Here is a 22,826-nt window from a genome sequence, read left to right as displayed (position 1 = left end):
GATAGCATGTATTGCCAAATTAGCACGATGAGTGAAGGTCAAGATTATTATGGGGGATTTTAACTTTGGGGACATAGATTGGGGAAGGAATGGTCACAAGGAACAAAGGAAATTGAGTTTATACAGTTGTTAAGAGATAATTACCTGAGACAGCATGTGATGGAAGGGACATGAGATTATAGAGTGTTAGATCTGGTCATAACATCGGAGAACATATCAATAAGTAATTTAGTTACAATATCTCCACTTGGGGAAAGCGATCGTGTGGTCTTGACCTGGGAGATTGTAAGATGTGCTGAATATTCTATTAAGAATGGGTATATGTGGAATTACAAGACTGGTGATTATGGCAAGCTGAGAAGTCAGCTTTCAGCTGTACTATGGCATGAGAAATTCAAGGGGAGAGATGTTGATGGTGCGTGGGAGATTCTCGAGGAGTATTTGAAGAAAGCTGTATCAGACAGTATTCCCAGAGTCAGAAGGAAAAATCAAGTAGGAGTAAAATGAATGAATAATACTATTAAACAGGAGTTGCAGATAAAGGAAAGATTGTGGAGGACGTATAAAGAAAAAGGTGATGAGCGTTCCAATGAGCAATATAAGGTACAGGCAAAGAAAGTAACCTGTATGGTAAGGAAAGCCAAAGCTAATTATGAGAGGAAGCTAGCTGATGAATTCAAAAGAAACCTTAAAGAGTCTTTCGCTATGTGGCTAGTAAAAGGAAGAATATCCATGGAAATATTACTTTAAAAAGTGTTGATGGTAGGGAAATTACTGAAGCTAATCAAATAGTTGAATTGCTTAGTGATCATTTCGCAAAAGTGTACCATCTTCATAGTGATAGTGCAGTGTCAGATGACATTAACTGATGAGAGTATAGAGATAGATGAAATTGAGGTGCTTAATATATTAATGAGCCTTAATGCTAACACTGCCATTGGGTTAGATGGCATATCGGCCCATGTGTTACGAGAATGTGCAAGAGAATTAGCAACTCCTCTAACCAGGATGTTTAATTTAAGCCTCAGTTCTGGTAAAGTGCCAATAGAGTGGAAAGAGGGGAAAATAGTTCCATTGCACAAGGGAGGCTCTAAGACTGAGGTTGCAAATTATAGATCAATCAATATATCTGGAGTGGTGGTTAAGATTTTGGAGAAATTGGTTAAAATTAGAATTCAGGACTGGGTGGACAGCAGTATGATACTTTATAAGGGACAACATGGTTTTGTGAATGGTAGGTCTTGCCTAAGTAATTTACTTACTTTCTATAATAAAGTAACAGTGGAGTTGGATAAAGGAAATCCTTACTCAATGATACTGCTTGACTTTGCAAAGGCTTTTGACAGGATTCCACATGGAACGCTGTTACATAAATTAGAGCAAATGGGTATTAATCCGAGATGGTGATTTGGATTAAAGGATGGCTGGTGGACAGATATCAAAGAGTAGTTTACGGAGGAGCTGAGTCCAGGAAAAGGCAAGTGACTAGTGGTGTACCTTAGGGCTCAGTTCTTGGTCCTCTATTGTTTAATTTGTACATCAATGATATTGGAAATACCTTGCATGGAAATATCCACTTGTTTGCTGATGATGCAAAACAAGTGGATATTTGTTTGGGAAGAGCGATAATCAATTCAAATGATGTGGATATTTTACAGGATGACTTAAATAGGCTGACGGTATGGACTGAGGTAAATGGCTGTCAGTTCAACGTGGCTGAGTGTAAGGTGATGCACTTCGGGAGGATGACATCGCCTGCTGTTTACTATATTAATGGAACTGAACTGCAGGAAGTTGATGAGACAAGAGACATGGGAGTTATTGTGGACAGAGAACTTAAGTTTAAAGGGCATATTGCAAATATTGCCAAAACATCACATCAAATTACATGTTTGTTGAGGAACACACTAACAAGCAGGGTGGATAGGGAAGTTATTGTTCCACTCTATAAGGCATTAATAAGGCCGCATTTGGACTATCGTGCACAGATCTGGTCGCCAGGATTTCTTGGTGATGTGGAAGTGGTGGAGAGGATTCAGAGGCAGGTTACAAAGATTGTTGCAGGTCTGTGGGATGTTCCCTATGAGGATAGATTGATAATCTGTGGGGTCCAAAAACTAGCTGATAGACGTAGGAGAGGAGATATGATAGAGGTATTTAAATTGTTAAAGGGATTTTACAGGATTGATACTGATGATATTTTTAAGACCAGTGCAGGATGTGAGAGAACCAGAGGGGGCATGCCTGGAGATTGTGTAAGAGTGTGGTTAACAAGGGTGTTAGGACTAGATTTTTTACTTGGAGGGTTGTGAATGGGTGGAATGCTGTGCCAGAGGTGGTTGTGAATGCTTCAACTGTGAATGAATTTAAGGAGAGGTATGACAGGTATTGTGTAAATAATTGTCAGTGTGTCAATGTCGGGTCTCCCGCGATGAGTCTTTTGACTGCATGGAGACACCGTTAAAATAATAATAATAATAATAATAATAATAATAATAATAATAATAATAATAATAATAATAATAATAATAATGATAATAATAATAATAATAATAATAATAATAATAATAATTAGTGATAGCCTTGGGCAAGCTATCTCTGATTGGGTACCAGTGGAGATTAAACTGCCCACTCAGTCTCCAAAAGTTAGATAAGGCTAAAAATGGCCTCGCCTACTCCCTATATATATGGGAATAAAAAGGCGTTAGCTGATTTTTTTGTATATATATATATATATATATATATATATATATATAGAGGAAAGACTAGAGGAAATTTCTCTAAGCCTTTTTTCGACTGGTTGTCGAGTTAGTCGATCTCTGGCAGGGAAAAGAGGGTTTTTCCTCCCGGAAACACGGGGTTTTCGTCCCATAAACTCAAGAAAATCGACCGTAGAACCCACATTATTTCAGACATTAAATATATTGTGTTAGGGTTTGGGACCACGATATAGCGCAAAATTTGAGCCGTCTCTCTTCACTGTGTACTGCTTAATTAGTGATAGCCTTGGGCCAGCTATCTCTGATTGGCTGCCAGTGGAGATTGAACTGCCCACTCAGTCTCCAAAAGTTGGATAGGGCTATATGGCCTCGCCTACTCCCCGTATATGGGAATAAAAAGGCATTAGCTGATTTTTTTTATAAAAGATATATAAATATATATATATATATATATAAAGTTATATAAAAGATATTTATATAACGCGGCATTTCTATGGAACCTAACATCTGCGTTATACAATGGTTACCTGTAATTCATGATTCCGAAATCAAATTTCAATCACACCTCTCACTCCCTGAATGATAACAAGAGCAAGCATGAATTTCAAGACTAGCATTCACCCCTGCATAATTAGTATTCCAGAATCCTGATATCATTTTTCACACTCTCCACTATATCACAATCACAATGGAATCCAGGAGATCTCACCTGCGTACAATAGTCAAAGTCAGATCTTATTAAGACCTTGTAAAGAGGAAAAATGACATACTTATCTTACATGTTAAAGTAGGTTTCAACATTGCAATTATCTTTTGAGTTGTATTTGCAATCTTTGCTACATAGTCCATGAACTTCAATTTGCTATCTACTAATACTCCAAGATCTCTTGCTTCATCAGTTTCTTCTAGCATAATCCCACCAATATAATATGGCATTTAATATCCAATCACGCCAAAATGCATGACTTTAAATTTACTGACATCCATTTCCCCATGCGCACAGTTCCAGCATATTCGAATCATTCTGCAAGTACTGCATACCAGCAGTATTCCTGATTACCTTACCAATCTTTGCATCATCAGCAAATAGCTGTATGCTGCCTCTGAAATCCTAGTCAATATCATTAGCGTACAGATTGAATAACAGTGGACCAAGGACTGATGCTTGTGGTACACCACTAGGTATCGTAAATTTTGGAGACTCAGATCCCCAGTATACCACTTTTTGATATCTGTCAGTCAGCCATCCTCTTAACCACTAATATTTTATAATCAAAACCCATATTCTCAAATTTATGCAACAGTCGTCCAAGCTGTATCTGTCAAAAGCCTTAGCAAAATCGAAAAGTAAGTATATCCATTCCCCTTGTCTAGTTCAATGGTAACATTATTATATAATGTGAGCAAGTTGCTAAAACATGACCCTCCCTTAGTAAACCCATGCTGTTCATTGCAAAGTAGAGATTCATTGCCTTAGTGGGTTACGATGGCCCTGGAAATGGCCAGTATTGTGTATGTAAAGTTTAGTGTACATTGTCCCACAATGTCACCTGACTCCACTGAGATGCCTGTATATTAATAATATATTTACTTCCCTCTCTCCATATATTCACCTTACTGCTTAAAATACTCAATTTCCTCTCTATTGGTGCACTTCTTGTTTTGCAGCATGCATTCCAATAAATTCCATTTCTGCTCTATAAACATTGAGCACTACTCTTAATAACCGCTTTAAACACTTGATACATTTTAAAAAGACAAATAGTACTAAAATTTGTCACTAAGGTTTCTAACTTCCACGAATTATGTGACATCACGTGTGTTTTGCATCAAGGTGATATGTGTATATGAAGTGATACAAACAAGGTGATATATTATTTAAGTTAAGGGATATTACATTCCATAAGAAACTTAAAGAGTTTCATGCCGAATATAGAAACTATATAAAGTTCGGCGATTCCAAGCGTAAGCAAATACCTGGATTCTGCAGCAACTGACCCTTTAGGTAGTTCAAGCTGAGGCAACTCATATCAAAGGTGGAGCAAGCGTCACCTTTGATGACCACCTTTGATACAGCTCCTAGGAGCTAAGTTCACATTATGGGTAAATATCAAGAATAGTGATCGGAGCTTGCTCCACCTTTGATATGAGTTGCCTCAGCTTGCACTACCTAGAGGGTCAGTTGCTGCAGTATCCAGGTATTTGCTTACGCTTGGACTCGCCGAACTTTATATAGTTTCTATATTCGGCATGAAACTCTCTGAGTTTCTTATTCAGCTAAGAAACAATATGGGATGTAATATCTATTAACTTAAATAAGTTATGTTGCCGAATTGAAACCTTTGGCTCTTCATATAATTAGTAAGGTGATATATGTTTTCTGATAGATTTTAAATGTAATTTTTATATTTTGCTATCAAGGAGGGATATGTTTTTTCTGATCGTTTTTAAATGTAATTTTTTTATATTTTCTACCAAGCGGAAGTATTTCGTGGTAGGATAAATTGAAAGCAACTGTTGTTAACTTATTTACTTTCGGTTTCGTTTTATTTTACATTACATATACTGTATATGTCTACGTTTCTTTCGAGGCACTGGAAGACGCCTAAACATTTTTGGAATAATTTCTTGTGATATCTCAGTTTACGGTATTATTTATTTAGTTAGTTATAGTTATTCATTTATTTTTTTAACAACTGCCTTCTTATCGATAATTTAGTTTTTCGCTATTTTTCACGTACTTGAATATGTTTACTATTCAGAATATATATGCGCTTTGTGTTGTTGATTATGTTAAATGTTGAATATATGTTAAATATATTCAAAAATATAAACCATGCGTTTTTGAATTTAAAGTTTCGTTTTTCCTAGTTTAGTGTCGCTGTGTAGCTGACATCAAAACTGGAGAAACGAAACTTCGTTAAATTAATGTCATGTGATGGTTTTAAAATGCGATCTTAAAAAAGAGTTTTAAAAAAAGAATTTGAAGTCAAGGAGACCTCAAAGAATTGGTTTGCTGTGTGTGTGTGTGTGTGTGTGTGTGTGTGTGTATTCAGTTGAACATATTTACAACCACGAGTGCATGTTCATACGTAAGTTGTGTTTGCACCACTGTTTGTAAATCTGAATGCACATACAAGACAGTTCATACACTTGTTTCTAGTTCTCTCTCGCTCTCGTTTTTCAGTGTATTTGCTGCGGCAGGCTAGCGTGTAAGTACAGTTAGTCTGCCTTAAGGCAGATTTCCGTTCCGGCGATCCCGTCGGAAATCAGTATATACTATGTTTAACAGTTGAACTTAATTGGTTGCTGGCCTGAGTCCTTGACTCTTTATCCCTTCATCTGGATTTTAGATTGTGGGTGTTGAGATTATTGTGGATAATTTACCGCCCATTGTGAGCATTGAGGCTGTGTTTAACAATTACCTTGCTTGAATGCTTTTATGTACTGTATAGGTCTGTTTGTTATTTTTTAAACTAAGTTTACTCTTTGTTTATAGTAAAATAATACGATGTACAAATTACAATACACATTTTTTATATAGTACTGTACTGTAATAAATTCATTACCACCACCACTAGTATTTTCACAAACATGCCCACGGCGGGATTCTAGCCCGCAACCTTTTGGCTGAAGAGCGGATACGCTAGCCACTCAGCCAACCAGGCCATTAGGATCATCTTCAGGAAAACAAGATAAGACAAGGAGTAGGCATGCATTGCATTCAACTTAGTCTGCACAGTTTTCCATTTCTTTTATGTATAAATTTCCGGTATCAATTTGTTGCAGTTCCTGAATTTGATTAATTTGTTGTTGATTATCTTCCTCTTCTCTTTATGCTGATGATTGTCCAATTAATAAAGTAGCAGCTTTGAAGAATTATTCTTGCTCTGTGTTTTCATCTGATTTTACTAGTAAATGCACAGAAGCACTGAAAACACATTTCATTATCAATTACGGTACAGTACTATATACAGAAATTTTAAATTATAATTTTTGTTATATTATTTCACTATAAACAAAGAGTAAAATTAGTTTAAAAAAATATAACAAAACAGACCTAAACATTTTAACATTCAAGCATGTTAATTGTTAACTTAATGTATCCTCATGGTTGATATAGTGATTTCCAACTTACAACAGGATTGTCAGAATGGAACTCTGTTGTAGGACTGACTGTACTTAACTGCAATTCACTTCTGATTTTTTTTCCTAAAATGTACATAATCCCAGAATACTGAACATTCACAAAATTAAGATTCTAAGTCATATTCAATTTTAGTATTTTCTCTCTCTCTCTCTCTCTTTCTTTTAATAAAACATTGGGACTTTCAAATGGTATCTGGTTATTGTCAAAATTGGACATTTTTGGTTTATAGTGTTTTGCATACATTTATTAAAACTCTATAGTTGTGAAATGAATGGCTGCCTACCATCACTATAAGTTTTCTAATTTTATCTTTTTTAACCATTCACATTGGACTGTTGGTCCTTTATTTTATCCAAATATTTGGTGGAAAACAAAATACCAACCCTGAAGCCCATAAACATGATGACACCACCAACTTGCGTGAGTCACAGAAGATGACTTATACTGAATCAGATTTAGTTCAAGATAACATAAATAGTAATCAGTGGACTGATTACTATTTATGTAATAATATAAATAGTAATTAGTAACAAAAAAAATGATGTTTTTATGGTTGAGATATTTATGCAATTTTGCCAGTTTTTGATGCCCCTAGGCATAGCGTTAGTTGCGTAGTGAGTTACAACAACCCTAATCCTGATCCATAGCTTTGTTATGAATTTGAAAAAAAAAGTATCAGAAATGCCCGGATAGCTCAGTCGGTAGAGCATTAGGCTTTTAACCTAAGGGTCCAGGGTTCAAGTCCCTGTTTGGGCGGCTTTTTTTTTTGAGGGTGTGAGTAGGAGAGTGAGAGGCAGGTTTTTTTTCGTGCAGAGTTGTGAATGATTGGAATGCCTTGCCTGAGAGTGTGGTGTCTGCAGGGAGTTTGAATGTGTTTAAGACCCGGTATGATGAGATGTGTGTGAGATAAAAGGACCTCCTAGATGAGTCTTTGACTCCATGATGTCTTGTTTGATAATAATAATAATAAATCAAATTTTCTGCACTTACAGAAAACGATAGCAAAATGCATTGCATAAATTGTGTTGTTGAGCTTATAAAGCAGATAATTTCTCTTGTGTGGCAATGTGTACAGTAATTTAGTGTTGAATACCTAAAGCCAATAAAATCAGACATTTTAGAACTTGCAAAAATTTTTATAAAGAATACTGAAAGCTTGACCTGCATTGATTTCCATTAAAAAATCTTTATACTATACAGTGGACTCTGTTTTCGGATATAGTTTCTCATTGGACTGAAATTGCATCTTTATAGGGATGCCAGATTTTTCCCAAGATCTATCACAACAATAATAATTTGACCTCATTTGAATGTTCACATGAGTGAACATTCAAATGAGGTCAAATACTTCATAATACTATTTAAGTATTATGAAGTCCAAACTGCATAAATTTTAGCATCAGAAGTTTAAGAGCAGTTCTAACTAAATATGGCTAAAGCAAAACAATCAGGACTGTCACAGATTACTGTACACAAACTGTCAGTTTGTGTAACTGTGTACAGTCTGTACACAGATTACTGTCACAGACTGTACACAAATTACCAGATGATGTTTTAAGAAAAATTGGTTTCACTGAACACATGTTGGGGATGTTATTATTATTATTATTGTGAGACACCTCCAACACGTTGAAGCACTCGATGTGGGAGAACACTGCTCCACTACACCCAACTTGCTGTCTTCCCTACTTAATCCTCCAACTTTATTATACAATGTATTTACAATGCTACTACCATCAACACATTGATTATACATTGTGTTGTGAACTAAATTCACAGTAAAATAAAGCACTAACAATAACTAAAAGTATTTTATGTCTGTAAAAAAGATCACTGAAATAATCTTGGAATAGTTAAACAGTAAAATAGTTATACCTAAGAAATTTATTACATAAATGTTATCAAAAGTGCCTCCATAGCACAATTGGAAGAACGACAATGGTACATTATGCCCTTTGATTAGAAAATGCCTAAGTTTGATTCTCATCATGACGGGAGGAATCTTTATATTAATTTTTTCAATCGAAGGTGAGTTACCCAATCTCATACATAAGTAGCAGGGTTTTTTCTTCCGGAAACTTGGGTTTTTCATCCTGCATACAGAGAAATCTGCCCTTCAGAACACATGCAGTTTACAGACAAAAATACTAGTTGTGGTGGCAGTGGGCAGTAGATGCCATTGATGTAGATGATGGATGATAGAGGTTCGGTGTAGTGGTGAAGACAAAGAGTTGTACACCTGCGATGAGTCTATGGACTCCTTGGAGATGTCACGAATAATAATAATAATAATAATAATATTATAAAGTTTTTATCTCATTATGTATAATGTGTTCTCATGGTCGAGTTGCCCTTACATGTAATAAAAAACTTGAGTTTCTGTGAGAAAAAACTCTGCATGAGATATTGGTTAACTCACTACAATTGAAAAAGCTCGTATAAAGATTCCTTTTGTCATGACGAGAATCAAACTCAGGTTCTTTCCAATTGAAGGGTACAATTTCCCGTTATTCTTCCAGTTGTACTATAGAGCTGCTTAATAGTAGTTTCAAAATGTCTAAGCCAAGACAATGATAAATGGAAAGTTTTGATTTGGAAAAATGCTCCAAGAAAACCACTTTTTTTTAATAAAATAATCTCTCTCTCTCTCTCTCTCTGTGTATATATATATATATATATATATATAATAAAAACTTTATTATATTATGATAACATTTCTGTAATAAATTTCTTAGATGTAACTGTTTTACTTTTAATTATTCCAAGATCATTTCGGTGATCTTTTTTTTTTTTTTTACAGACATCAAATACTTTTAGTTATTGTTATCGCTTTATTTTGCTGTGAATTTAGTTCACAACCCCACGTATAATTGATTGCGACTTTGTGTTATAAGGGATTTTTATAATAATAAGGGATTTTTATCCCCTCAATTTAATTTGTGATCATCCAGTTTGGACCCATCAAATGTATGCAAAGATGTCTACATGTATAAGGTACTAAAAAAGAAATAGAGATCTACAAGTTGTTCAAAAGAACATGCAGATTGATTATTATGTCTGTATACGAATGCTAGAAGTATTAGAAACAAAGGGGTAGAGTTTGTTCCCTAGTCAGTATGTTGGGACTTCAGATTGCAGGCGTTAGTGAGACCTGGCTATCAGAATCAGACATATTAACTTATCGAGTATAAAGGGTAGAGTATTTATAGGAAGGATAGAGAAGAGGAGGCGTGCTGTTAATGATATCGGATGACTTGAATCCAGTTAGAGTTGAGACCTATGATTGTAATACAATTACTGCTAACAGTATTTCATATATGGCAGTGAGTTTGAAGCCATCTGGTGCAAGGTAGAATCTAACAAGATCAATTACATAGTGGAGTGTAGTTATAGACCTGGTGGATCAGTTGCTAGTGATGAAGAGATGCATCACCAAATAGAAAAGATGAGTGTGAAAAGAGTAATCATAATGAGAGACTATAATTATCCAAATATTGATTGGGTAGCAGTAGAATCTCACAAGAAGAATGAAAAGGCATTTAATTAGCTGTTGCGGGGCAACTTCCTGAAGCAGCATGTGACAGAAGGAGCTTGAGGTCAAAGAGTGCTAGATCTGGTTATCGTGCCAGAGAGTGTTTCAATTAAAGACATAACTATTATGCCTCTGGTTGGTGACAGTGATCATGCGGTACTCACTTGGGAAGTAACTAAGTTTATGAATGTTCCATTCAGAAAAGATTACATGCTGAACTACAAAGCAGGAAATTATGACCAACAGAGAGTTATATTGAGTTCAGTAGAATGGGATCAGTTGCGGGATGGAAGAATATTGACTGTGCATGGGAAGCATTTAAGCAATACTTAAATGATGCGATATCAGAATGTGTCCTGAGAGTTCGAAGAATAAATAGGGTAGGAGTCAAATGGATGTGTAATCTTATCAAGCAAGAGATTTGTAAGAAAAGGACGATGTACAAAGAATACCATGTGCATAAGGATCATGTCCATTATAAAAATTACAAGCAGCAGCTAGAATAGTTACAATTGTTGTACGGAAAGCAAAGTCTTAGTATGAAAAGAAACTGGCTCTGTGTGCTAAAGACAACCGACAAGAATTCTATCGATATGGAAGCTGGGCAAGAGTGTGGTTAGCAAGTGTTAGAGCTAGGAGATGAGTTCAAGGCAAAGTATGATAGATACTGTGTGAATGTTGAATAGTTGTTCTTGACATGATGTTAGGGCCTCCCTCGATGAGTCTAAGGAATCCTTGGAATTGCCCGTACTACTACTACTACTACTACTAATAATAATAATATGCTGCAAGTATAAGAATGAATGAATATGAAAGAATAATTCTTCTAAATGTAAATGGCATGAGGGTTACAGATGCAAAAGAGATTGTTCAACTAACGAGTGCCCATTTTGTTAAAGCTATCAACTTGGTGTATGCAACATTGAACTCACTGCTGCCTCTTCACTGGATGAAGAAACTCAGGTGTATGAGGACGAGATATTAGAGCTATTTCACAAACTGAATAAGAATTCAGCAATAGGGACTGATGGGATATCAGCACGTATCTTAAAGGAGTGCTCTATTCTTTTGATCAGTGAACTGGCTAGTCTTTTGACCAGGGTATTTAATATGAGTCTCAGAATAGAGAAGATTCTGAAGGAATGAAAGAATGTATGGTAATTTCATTGCACAAGAGTGGTGCAAAGACTGATGTATCCAACTATTGACCAGTTAGTATCTCAGGAATGGTGGTGAAGATTTTGGAAAAATTGGGGGGGGGGGTCACATTCAGAAATGGATGGGTTGACAGTAAATCTCTACTTTGCAATGAACAACATGGGGAAGGTCATGTTTTAGTAACTTGCTCACATTCTATAATAATGTTACTATTGAACTAGACAAGGGGAATGGATACACCATGATACTTTTGGATTTTGATAAGGCTTTTGACAATACAGAATGGTAGACTGTTGCATAAATTGGAGAATATGGGTTTTGGTTATAGAATATTAGCATAGATAAGAGGATGCCTGATTGACAGGTATCAAAAAAGTGGTCTACGGGGAATTGAGTCTGCAAGATTTAAGCTGACCAGTGGTGTATCACAAGAATCAGTGCTTGGTCCACTGTTATTCAGTCTGTACATTAAGGATATTGGGAAGGATTTGACAAGCAATATACAGCTATTTGATGACGTAAAAATAGGTAGGGTAATCAGGAATACTCCTGATATGCAATACTTGCAGAATGATTTGAATAGGCTGCAATTGTGGGCATGGAAAAATGGATGTTAGTAAATGAAAGTCATTTGTTTAATCGTTATTAGATATCCAATGTCATATTATATTGGTGGGATTATGCTAGAAGAAATTGATGAGGCAAGGAATCTTGGTGTGTTAGTAGACAGGAAGTTGAAGTTTAGGGGACCATGTAGCAAAGATTGCAAATACAGCTCAAAAGATAATTGTAATGCTGAAACAAATGTTCACATGTAAAGATGAGGATGTCATTTTGCCTCTTTACAAGGCCTTGATAAGACTTGGACTATTATGCACAGGTCTGGTCTCCTGGTTTCTATTGTGATTCTGATACAGTGTAGAGGGCAAAGGAGTGTGAAAAATGATATCAGGATTGTAGAATACTAATTATGAAGAGACAGATTGAGAATTTGTAGACTGCAGACACTAGCAAACAGGAGAAAGAGGGGTGATATGATTGAGACTTACAAACTTCTGAAAGGGTCATACAGGATTTCAATTGATGGAATTTTTCAATTTATTCCTTGGAAGCTGAGAATGAAAGCCGCTAAGAAGTGAGAAAGGGCTAGATTTTTCTCTTATAGGGTGGTGCGTAATTGGAATGGATTGCCATTGGATGTTGTGAGTGCAAGCAGTGTGAATGAATTCAAGAAAAAGTATGATAGCTGGTGCGTGTAGTATGTGGCCTCCCATGATGAGTCTCTGACTTCCTTAATAATTTTTTTTTTTAAATAATTTATTGATTGCTAAAATATTTACATATACAATAAACATCTTGAGTGACATTGCAACTTATAATTTTACAGAATTCACCACTGAGTGCTGCATTTTGTACATTGGATTTCAATTAAAATTTTTAATAATACTTTTTTTGCCTCTATATTATGTATTTACAACACATGTTCTTCTAATATTAACAATAAAGATTATACAGAATTTTTTTTGTATAATATTTTTTTAAATTTTTTAATAATAATATTTTTTTAAAAATAATAATGATAATTTATTGATTGCTAAAATATTTATACATACAATAAACATCTTGTGTGACATTGCACCTTATAATTTTACAGAGTTCAGCACTAAGTGCTGCAATTTCTACATTGGATATCAGTTAAAATTTTTAATAATATTTTTTTGCCTTTATATTATGTATTTACAACAACAATAATAATAATAGCATCAGCCTGGCCAAAAATTATTGGGATCACTGAGACGTGGTTGACAGAAGGGGATATAATAACAGGAATAGAAGTTGCTGAGTATAGCATTTTTCGTCAGGATAGGAGGGGAAAGCGTGGTGGTGGTGGGGTACTGCTTATGATAAGTGATGACCTATGTCCTCTAAGAGTGGAGGCTTTGGAAGGAAGTGAGACAAATGATTTTGAGAGCATATGGTGTGAGGTAGAGGTAGGTAAGACAGGATATTTAGTGGGGTGTTGCTACAGACCCAGGAGCACAGAGGATGGGGACCAGGAGATGTTTAGACAGCTAAGTTTGGCAAGTGCAAGAAGAATGATTGTTATGGGGGATTTTAACCACAGTAGTATAAATAGGAGACAGGAAGATGCATGTAGCAATAGGGGAATGGAATTTCTAGAATTCTTGAGGGACAAATGTCTTACGCAACATGTAACAGAGGGAACAAGAGGTTCAAGAGTTTTGGATTTGGTTATAGCATCAGAAGAGTTGATAATAACTGAGATGACATCTCTTCAACCAGTTGGAGAGAGTGACCATATGGTTTTGACTTGGAAAATGAATAGACATGCAGGAGTATCAAAGAGACGGGAACTTACGTGGAATTATAAAGCAGTTGATTATAATAGTCTTAGACGTCAACTTCGGGAAGTTTCATGGAGGGAGGAATTGGAAGGCCGGGATATCATTAGTGCATGGGAAATTGTGAAAAAATATTTGTTAGCAGCAATGGTAAGTTGTATACCACGAGTGAAGAAGAGGACACAATTTGGAGTAAAGTGGATGACAAACAATATTAAACAGGAATTGCATGCGAAAAAGAGGCTATTGAAGAGATATAAGGAGACAGGTGAAGAGAGGATGCATGATGAATATAAGACGCAGGCCAGAAGAGTGACTAGTGTGGTATGGAAAGCGAAACTGGAATATGAGAGGAGGTTGGCCCTAAGATCCAAAGAAAATCCTAGGGAATTTTTTAGCTATGTGGCCAGTAACTGCTAATTAGTTTACGGAATTAACAACGCATATAAAGTATATTAATTAAAGATAACTTTAATAAATAACTTCTATATTTCAGCAACGTCACATTGCCATCTTCAGGAACATAAAGATATGGTATGTGCATGCAGGCTCTAACAAAAGCAAATGAGGAAGAAAGCAAGAAACTAATATTGCTCCTAAAGTCCTAATGGTGCCCTCTGGTGGGTTAATTTGGTTGACTTGGCAGTTCGCTGAAGTTCTAAAAATGTAAGTCTCCCAAATTTGGGGTAGTTTCATGCACCCAAATTTGTTGAGGTTAGGAACGTTTTTTAGAGCTGCTGAAGATTCCTTGAATAATCTCTCGTATTTAAACTTGCTGCAGTGTATTATTTTTGTTTTCTTCCAACGAATTCTATGGTGGGTATCTAAGGCATGGTCTGCCAGCCCAGAGCGGCTGTACTGGTGAAACCAGATGTAGTGTTTGTGTTCTGAAATCCTGATATTTGTTGTTCTGCCTGTTTGGCCAAAGTACGACAATTTGCAGCTGCAAGGGACCTGGTATACACCAGGTAGGTCTAGGGGAAGTGGTTGGTCTTTGGTAGAGCGGATAAGGGATGCCAACGTTAGGAGCAATATTAGTTTCTTGCTTTCTTCCTCATTTGCTTTTGTTAGTGCCTGCGTGCACATACCATATCTTTATGTTCCTGAAGATAGCAATGTGACCTTGCCGAAATATAGAAGTTATTTATTAAAGTTATCTTTAATTAATATACTTTATATGCGTTGCTCATTCCGTAAACTAATTACCAGTTATGTATTACCAACGTATAAGCCTTGCTACTAGAATTATGTGACCAGTAGGAGGAGAAATGACTGTGGAAGAATGATATTGTGGGATAAAAATGGGAATAGAGTGACTGATGCAGAGGACATAGTGGAATTGTTCAATGAACACTTTATTGGAGTATTTCATCCTAGAGGAGTCAGTTTTTAATGCTAGAGGGATAGGGCTGGTTCGAGGTTTAGAGGTACAGGAGGAGAGTGTGTTTCAGATACTGAGTACTCTGGATGTCAGTAAAGTTTTGGGACTGGATGGTATTTCACCACGAGTTTTGAGAGAATGTGCCAGGGAACTGACAGTGCCTTTAACCTGGCTTTTCAATGAAAGTCTGGCTGCTGCAGGAAAGGTGCCCAGGGAATGGAAGGAAGGTAAGATAGTGCCATTGCATAAGGGTGGTAACAGACTGGAAGTGTCTAATTATAGGCCAGTCTGTGTCATCAGTAGTTGTTAAGATCTTGGGGAAAGTAGTGAGGGACCGTATACAGCATTAGGCAGATGAGCGTAATGTTATCTGTGAGAGTCAACATGGATTTGTGAAAGGGTACTCTTGTTTTAGCAATATGCTAGCCTTTTATAATAAAGTTCCAAGAACATTAGATGAGGGAAAGGCATATACTACAATTTTCTTAGACTTAGCAAAGGCATTTGACAGGGTGCCACATGATAAGCTGATATTTAAGTTGCAGCACATGGGTCTGGATGTCAGATTGGTCAACTGGATTCAGGATTGGCTGTCTGATAGAGTAAAACTCGGACTTGTGATGAGTGGTAAAGCTGGTTAAAGTCTTCTTACTTACGCAGAATGAATGCTCGCTTATAAGTATACTTTTAGAACACATTCACTGATGTAACTCTAATGATGTTATTTATTTCCGAAAAACTTGACACAAACTTGTTTTACAAGATTCTTGAAACTACAAAAACATTATAATTTGCTTTCAAATACTAATGTTGTACTTATTCTTTCACTTCGGGCACATTTAAAAAAAATGGATACCACACACAGCGGAAACTTTGCTAATGAAGTCCCAAGCGTCATCTGCTTCTGTCACGACTGCAGCGCCTCCTCGCCACTAGTACACAGTTTAAAGAGGATTTGCAAGTCTTTGTGACAAAAATCCTCACAACTCCCTTTGGGGGAAGCACATCCATCACAGGAGTATCGATGTTGCATCTAAAAAAAAAAAAAAAACTCAGGTGAGTAATTGACTCTAAAATACAAGAAATGAGGTGAGAGCTTTATGGTGTGATGCAGCTCCCACACACACACAAAAAACTATATAATTATCATTAACTAAACATCAAGAAAATATATAATCATTATTAAGAAACAAGCCAATAACATTAATTAATTATATCTGTTTTTAATCTGGAAAGGGCATCAGCATTACCATGACGACTACCCTTTCTATATGTAACGGTCAGATTATAACGTTGTAAGGCTAAAGCCCATCGGGACAACTTGGCACCATGAGGGGTACTTTTAGTTAAATAGGTCAGAGTGTTATGATCTGAAATTACCGGTATTTCAGCACCAAATACCCATGTGTCAAACTTTTTCAACGCCTCCAAGACGCAAAAAGCTTCCCTTTCAATGATTGACCTTTTCATTTGACAGGAATTTAGTTTCTTACTGAAGAAAGCAATGGGCAATTCTTTTCCTTGTTCGTTGTTTTGAGCTAAGCATGCGGCAATTGCTGTTGCTGATGCATCAGCAATTTCGCATGCTTATATACATTCCAATATACAACTGGAATGGCTTGTCGAGATCTGGAGTATGCAAAGAAGGCATTTTTATAAGCTCTTCTTTGAGTTTCGTAAAAGTTTCATCAGCATCAGTAGTCCAAGGAATGTTGTTTGGGACACTTTTCTTAGTCAGATTTGTCAGTGGTAATACAATTTGGGAGAATCGTGGTATGTAGTCACGGTAGTAGCTAGCCAGTCCAAGTAGACTTCTTACTTCCTTCTTTGTCGCTGGTGTCGCTAAACCTTTTATAACCTCGACCTTCTCTGGGTCCGAAGAATGTTGACCAGATCCAATCAAATGGCCTAGGAACTTCACTTGATTTTTCCCGAATTCGCATTTTTCTAGGTTTACTGTTAAACCTACCTCTCTTAATGTTTTGAAGACTTCATCTATATGGGTGAGATGTTCAGACCATGTTTTAGAAAATATAGCCAAATCGTCGATATAAGATCGGCAGTATGCCTTATGAGGAGCTAGTGCTTTATCTAATGATTTCTGGAATGTGCTTCCAGCATTCTTCATTCCAAACGGTAAGACGTTCCATTGATAGTGACCAGAATGCATCACGAATGCGGTGAAGGGCTTTGCTTCCTTTTCCATAGGGATTTGCCAATATTCCTTGGTGAGGTCAACTACAGTGATAAATCTTGCTTGTCCTACCTCAAATAATAAATCTCTAGCTATTTTCATTGGATAAGCATCTGGAATAGTAAAACTATTTCGCAATCTAAAGTCAATGCATAGTCTGACACTTCCATTTTTCTTAGCCACACAAACCACGGGATGAGCCTTTTCACTGACACTTGGCTCAATGAGACCCATATCTAACAGTTCTTTGATTTGTCGATCTACTTCCTTTTGTAGAGTGATTGGCACCCTATAGGGTTTGAGTCTCTTAGGGGAACAGTTTTCTGTAACTTTGATGGAGTGTCCATCAACTTTGGCATGACCAGGTTTGGAACTAAAAACATCTGCATATTTCCGGAGGATGTCAAAAAGTTCTTGTTTTTGTTCTCCTGTCAAGAGAGCTTTCATATCCTCAAGGTGTTTCCTAATATCTTCAACTGATTTATTCATCTTGTCAGCGGGTGCATAGTGGAGTGTTCCGAAATTCTCATCTAGTTCGAAAACTAGACCAACATGATTAATTCTTTGAATATATGGTCGAAGCTTATTTATGTGGAGCTCCCTGATACTTCCATCCTTCATCTCAACCTTCGCAGAATGTGGTCTAGTAAGTTGGACGACTGTAGCAGGTCCTGTCCAAGTATTTAGAAGCTTATGAGAGGATGAAGGTAACAATACTAAAACCTTTTCACCAACAATGAAGAATTTTTCTTTGGAATGAAGATTATATCTGGAGGAGTATTGTTCTTGAGACCCTTTGGCATTTTTGGATGCAATTTCATGAGCTTTTCTTAGATTTTCAAGAAGCTCTTGTAAATAATCTTCAATCAAGCGAGAGGCAGTGGTTGGGATGCCTTGTCCACCAGTCCAAATTTCCTTTAACAAAGATAAGGGGCCTGGAGGTAATCTTCCATATACCAACTGGAAAGGTGATAACCCAGTAGTGCTATGTGGTACTTCTCGGTATGCGAATAGAAGATAGGGAAGATGTAAATCCCAGTTTGTTCCATGTTCCTGTATATTCTTATTCATCATCTCTTTTAAAGTTCTGTTCCAACGTTCAACAGCGTCCATACTCTCAGGATGTCCTGGAGTGGAAAAACATGGAGCTATGCCTAGCAGATCTTCAAAAGCTTGAGTGAGTTTAGCTGTGAAATTCGTACCTTGGTCGGTACAGATCATTTTAGGAAATCCAGTCTGAGTAAAAATCCTCATTAGAACGTTACATGTGGTTTTAGCACTTATTTCCTTGACAGGTATGGCTTCGGCCATCTAGTGCATAAATCAACAGCACATATTATGAATCGATGTCCTCTTCCCGATGGAGGTTCTAACGGTCCGATACAATCCACGCTCCATACCTCAAACGGAGTTTCTGGTCTGACAATAGGTCGTATGGGGATTCTATCTCTATATGTAGCAGTCCTTCTCATTTGACATTCCTTGCAGCTTTCGCAATATTTTTTCACATCTTGTTTAATGGTAGGCCAAAAGAATGAGTACTTGATTCGCTGACGGGTTTTCTTTTCGCCGAGATGACCAGCAAGAGGGATTTCATGTGCCATCTTTAAGACATTCTCTCGTTTCACATGCGGTAGCACTACTTGTCTAATATTCTTGCCACAAATATGTTCGTTATGAAGCAGAACCCCATTTTCAAATGCATAGGAATTTTTCTGCCTTTTTGCCCATTCAAAACACCTTTGAAGCGTCTCATCATCCTTTTGAAGTTTGCCGAATTCGAATTTTGTTTTTTCTGGTATACACTCATTTTCTGCACCTGGTGGGGATTCTGTCGTACTTACTGCCAATGCTGTACTGGTTATTTTCGAAGGCATGTCTTCGTCTTCATCATCTTCTGACCGTTTATCACTTAAATCTTTTGATTTCAGAACCGGTGTCTCCCAATGATGACTACTCTCATGTAGCTTGACGCTTTCGACCAGCATTTCATAGGCAGAGGAGCTCAGTAGCAGATCGGTAACCAGTCGTCTTGAGATGGCACAGGTGACTGGAACATTACCATGTAAATTATCATCAATTTTCATTTCAAAAATCCTTAAGGGTGTTATTTCATTTTCTCCGAAAGCAGAAGATATTTCTATCTTACTTTCTCCATCATAGGGCGTATCTGCCACTAAATCTTCGCGCACTACCGATATTTGCGCTCCCGTATCTATTATTCCATTTAAAACCCTACTTCCACATTTGATTTTGATGACCTTCAAGTCATCTACGTTTCGATCAATGTCCACTGATTTGGATACTGGAATGGAAATTTTGGCAGTCAACACACCTGATTTATCGTCATCCCCAGTGGTAGACGTTTGAACTAGGTTACTGTGTGCTGTAGTAGGAGTACCTTTTGATTGACTATTTTTCATACTAAACTTGGCGATATGACCTTCCCTTCTACAAGTAAAACAAGTGGGTTTGTAGTGAGGCTTGTATGAATTATCATTTCGCTGCGGCTGGTACCATCTCGGTGGACTTTGAGAGGGAGATAATAACTTATTCTTGAATGTTCGCTCAGCAGGTGGAGTATAAGGTCTAAACTTTTCAGTAACCTTGTGCTTCGGAATAGCTTCGATGGGCTTCCTTGATGTACTACGAACACTGTCGTATTCGTCCAATCTGTCAGCTAACTTGGTTGGAGAAACGAATTTTGCCCAGTCATCTAAGAGATGTTCTCTCACTTCATGTGGTACTTTCTTCTTCAGTTGATCCGTAATAATTAGATCTTTTAACCCTTCAAAATCCTTGATATCAAGGCCACCAATCCACTCTTCAAAATAATTTGTTATTTCATAACAGAAATCCCTCCAAGATTTTTCAGCAACCTTTTGGTGCATCACAAACTTTTTTCTGAAACTTTCAGGATTCAGTCTAAATCTCTTTAGTAGAATTGTTTTAATATATTCATAATCTTCGCAATTTTCTTCTGACTCTCTACCAATTAATTGGACAATCTCAAATAGTAACAAAGTCAAGAGACATGATATTCAGTCTTTAACATCTATTTTGGTTCTCTTAGCTTGTCTTTCAAACAGGGATAGGTATATCACAATATCATCCTCTTGTAATCTAAACCTAGGCATTAGCTTAATTAGCTCAAGACAATATGGTTTATTGTCACTGGATACTGGAGTTGAGGTTGGTTGAACACGCGCTTCAATTTCCAGTTTCTTCAACTCGAACTCCATTTGTTCTCTTTTCTGTTGGGCTCCCAATTCATCTTTCTGGCATTGGGCTTCTAGTTCTTCTTTCTTCATCAGTTCTTCCTCGAGTCTGGTACTAATAATCGTCTCCAACATCCCTTTAACAAATTCTTCTTCATAAAATTTACTTCCCGTAATAATCATTTTAAGATCTATCACTTTCATTTCAACAGTTGGCTTCTCTCCCAGTTCTTCAGCCAATTTACGTAAATCTTCCTTTCTACCTTTGACTAAATAAGCCACGGTGCTAAACGATAACTCTCTTTACTGATTAAAAAAAAAAAAAATCACCCTTAAAAAAAATCAATCGCAATTATTATTATTTTTTTTTAAATGCCTAAAAAGAGATGTATATATTTGGCGATTATGGGACTCATAATTAAATTCAACATATCATTTGTAAACATAGATAAATCTTACAATATTATCAGATAAAAACTTCAACTACACAATTTACTACACTTTCAAATACACAAATATATATATATATGTGTGTGGATATATAAAAACAAAACCAAAACAAAAAATTAGTTCCGATTTTACACCGCTACTATATAATAACTTAAATCTCGAAACAGAACTATCAAATCAGTATGCAAAAATAAACTATGATAACACTGTCGTGTTCTTTCTCTGGCGAGAAATCACAAGTACTGACTGTTCCAAGATGGAACTAACATGCAAAACAGGACAAATCGGTAACTGCAGAACAAAATAAATTTAAAATGAAAAAAAAAAAAAACAACTATTCTGAATTATCTGGAACGAAAATATAGCTTGAACACTGGCGTGTTTTTCATTTATCCAAACTGTTGTACTACTGTTCCAGGACGGAACAAAATTTGAATACTGATGTATTCTTTCTCTGGCGAGAAATCAAAACTACTACTGTTCCAGGATGGAACAAACTCCGAACACTATTTTTTTTTTGTATTAAAACAGACTTACGCCCAAATAATCAAAATAGAACTCTAAAACATGGGAACATGCATTTACGTAACGAAATGCTCTCACCTTGTAGATCCTGCCGACTGCGCCAGTAAAACTCTGACTTGTGATGAGTGGTAAAGCTGGTGAAAGTCTTGATCATTATGCAGAATGAATGCTCGCTTATAAGTATACTTTTAGAATACATTCATACGCATTTCACTGATGTAACTCTAATGATGTTATTTATTTCTGAAAAACTTGACACAAACTTGCTTTACAAGATTCTTGAAACTAGAAAAACATTATAATTTGCTTTCAAACACTAATGTTGTACTTATTCTTTCACTTCGGGCACATTTAAAAAAAATGGATACCACACACAGCAGAAACTTTGCAAATGAAGTCCCAAGTGTCGTCTGCTTCTGTCACGACTGCAGCGCCTCCTCGCCACCAGTACACAGTTTAAAGAGAATTCGCAAGTCTTTGTGACAAAAATCCTTACAGATAGGTATTAGAGAGTTGTGTATGGTGGAGCAGTTTCAACGAGGCAGAGGGTTACAAGTGGGGCCCCACAGGGCTCAGTACTAGGACCTATATTATTTAATCTTTATATCAATGACATTGCCAGTGGGATTGCAAGGGGCTATTCAGTTGTTTGCGGATGATGCGAAGCTAGGAAGGATTATTAGTAATAGTGCAGATGTGGTAGCCCTGCAAGAGGATTTGAATAAGCTAGATATATGGGCAAATGAATGGGGATGTCAGTTTAATGCAGCAAAATGTAAGATCTTGAGGTTTGGGAAACATCGATGGGATGCTGCATACTCTATGGGAGGAGTTATGCTGGAGGAAGTAGAGGAGACAAGAGATCTGGGGTTGATGGTTGATAGAAACCTGAAGTTTAGGGGACATATTGCAAAGGTGAAGGTAACACAGAGGATTGCTGCAATTATGAGAAGGACACTGACCTGCAGAGATAAGAGGGTTATCATTCCGTTGTATAAGTCTCTGATCAGACCACACTTGGACTATTGTTCTCAGATTTGGTTTCCAGGATTTGAAGGGGATAAATTAATTGTGGAAAGAATACAAAGACGGATGACAAAGATGGTTTCAAGACTGTACAAGGATAGTTACGAGG

General features: G+C 36.7%; 1 protein-coding gene and 1 non-coding gene across 8 annotated transcripts in view; both read left to right on the top strand.

The window, feature by feature from the left end:
- The first annotated feature begins 5,279 nt into the window (after window positions 1-5,279).
- Window positions 5,280-22,826, top strand: part of LOC150107807 (uncharacterized) — a 170,390-nt gene continuing 152,843 nt past the window's right edge. For 2 of the 7 annotated variants that reach the window (XM_090391565.1, XM_090391562.1), the window contains exon 1: window positions 5,280-5,368. The gene's annotated coding sequence lies outside the window, so the exon portion shown is untranslated. Of the gene's footprint in view, window positions 5,383-22,826 lie in introns of all 7 variants that reach the window. The other 5 variants (XM_090391568.1, XM_090391563.1, XM_090391564.1 and 2 more) reach the window with 4 other exon arrangements.
- Window positions 7,554-7,626, top strand: TRNAK-UUU (transfer RNA lysine (anticodon UUU)). Its single transcript has one exon. It is a non-coding gene; the product is annotated as a tRNA-Lys (tRNA).

This window comes from Typopeltis vanoorti, chromosome 4 (genome assembly GCF_054136105.1).
Source record: "Typopeltis vanoorti isolate ZY-2024b chromosome 4, IOZ_Tvanoo_1.0, whole genome shotgun sequence".
NCBI lineage: Eukaryota > Metazoa > Arthropoda > Arachnida > Uropygi > Thelyphonidae > Typopeltis > Typopeltis vanoorti.
Note: the sequence above shows the minus strand (reverse complement) of the source record. Positions and strands in the feature narration are given on the sequence as shown.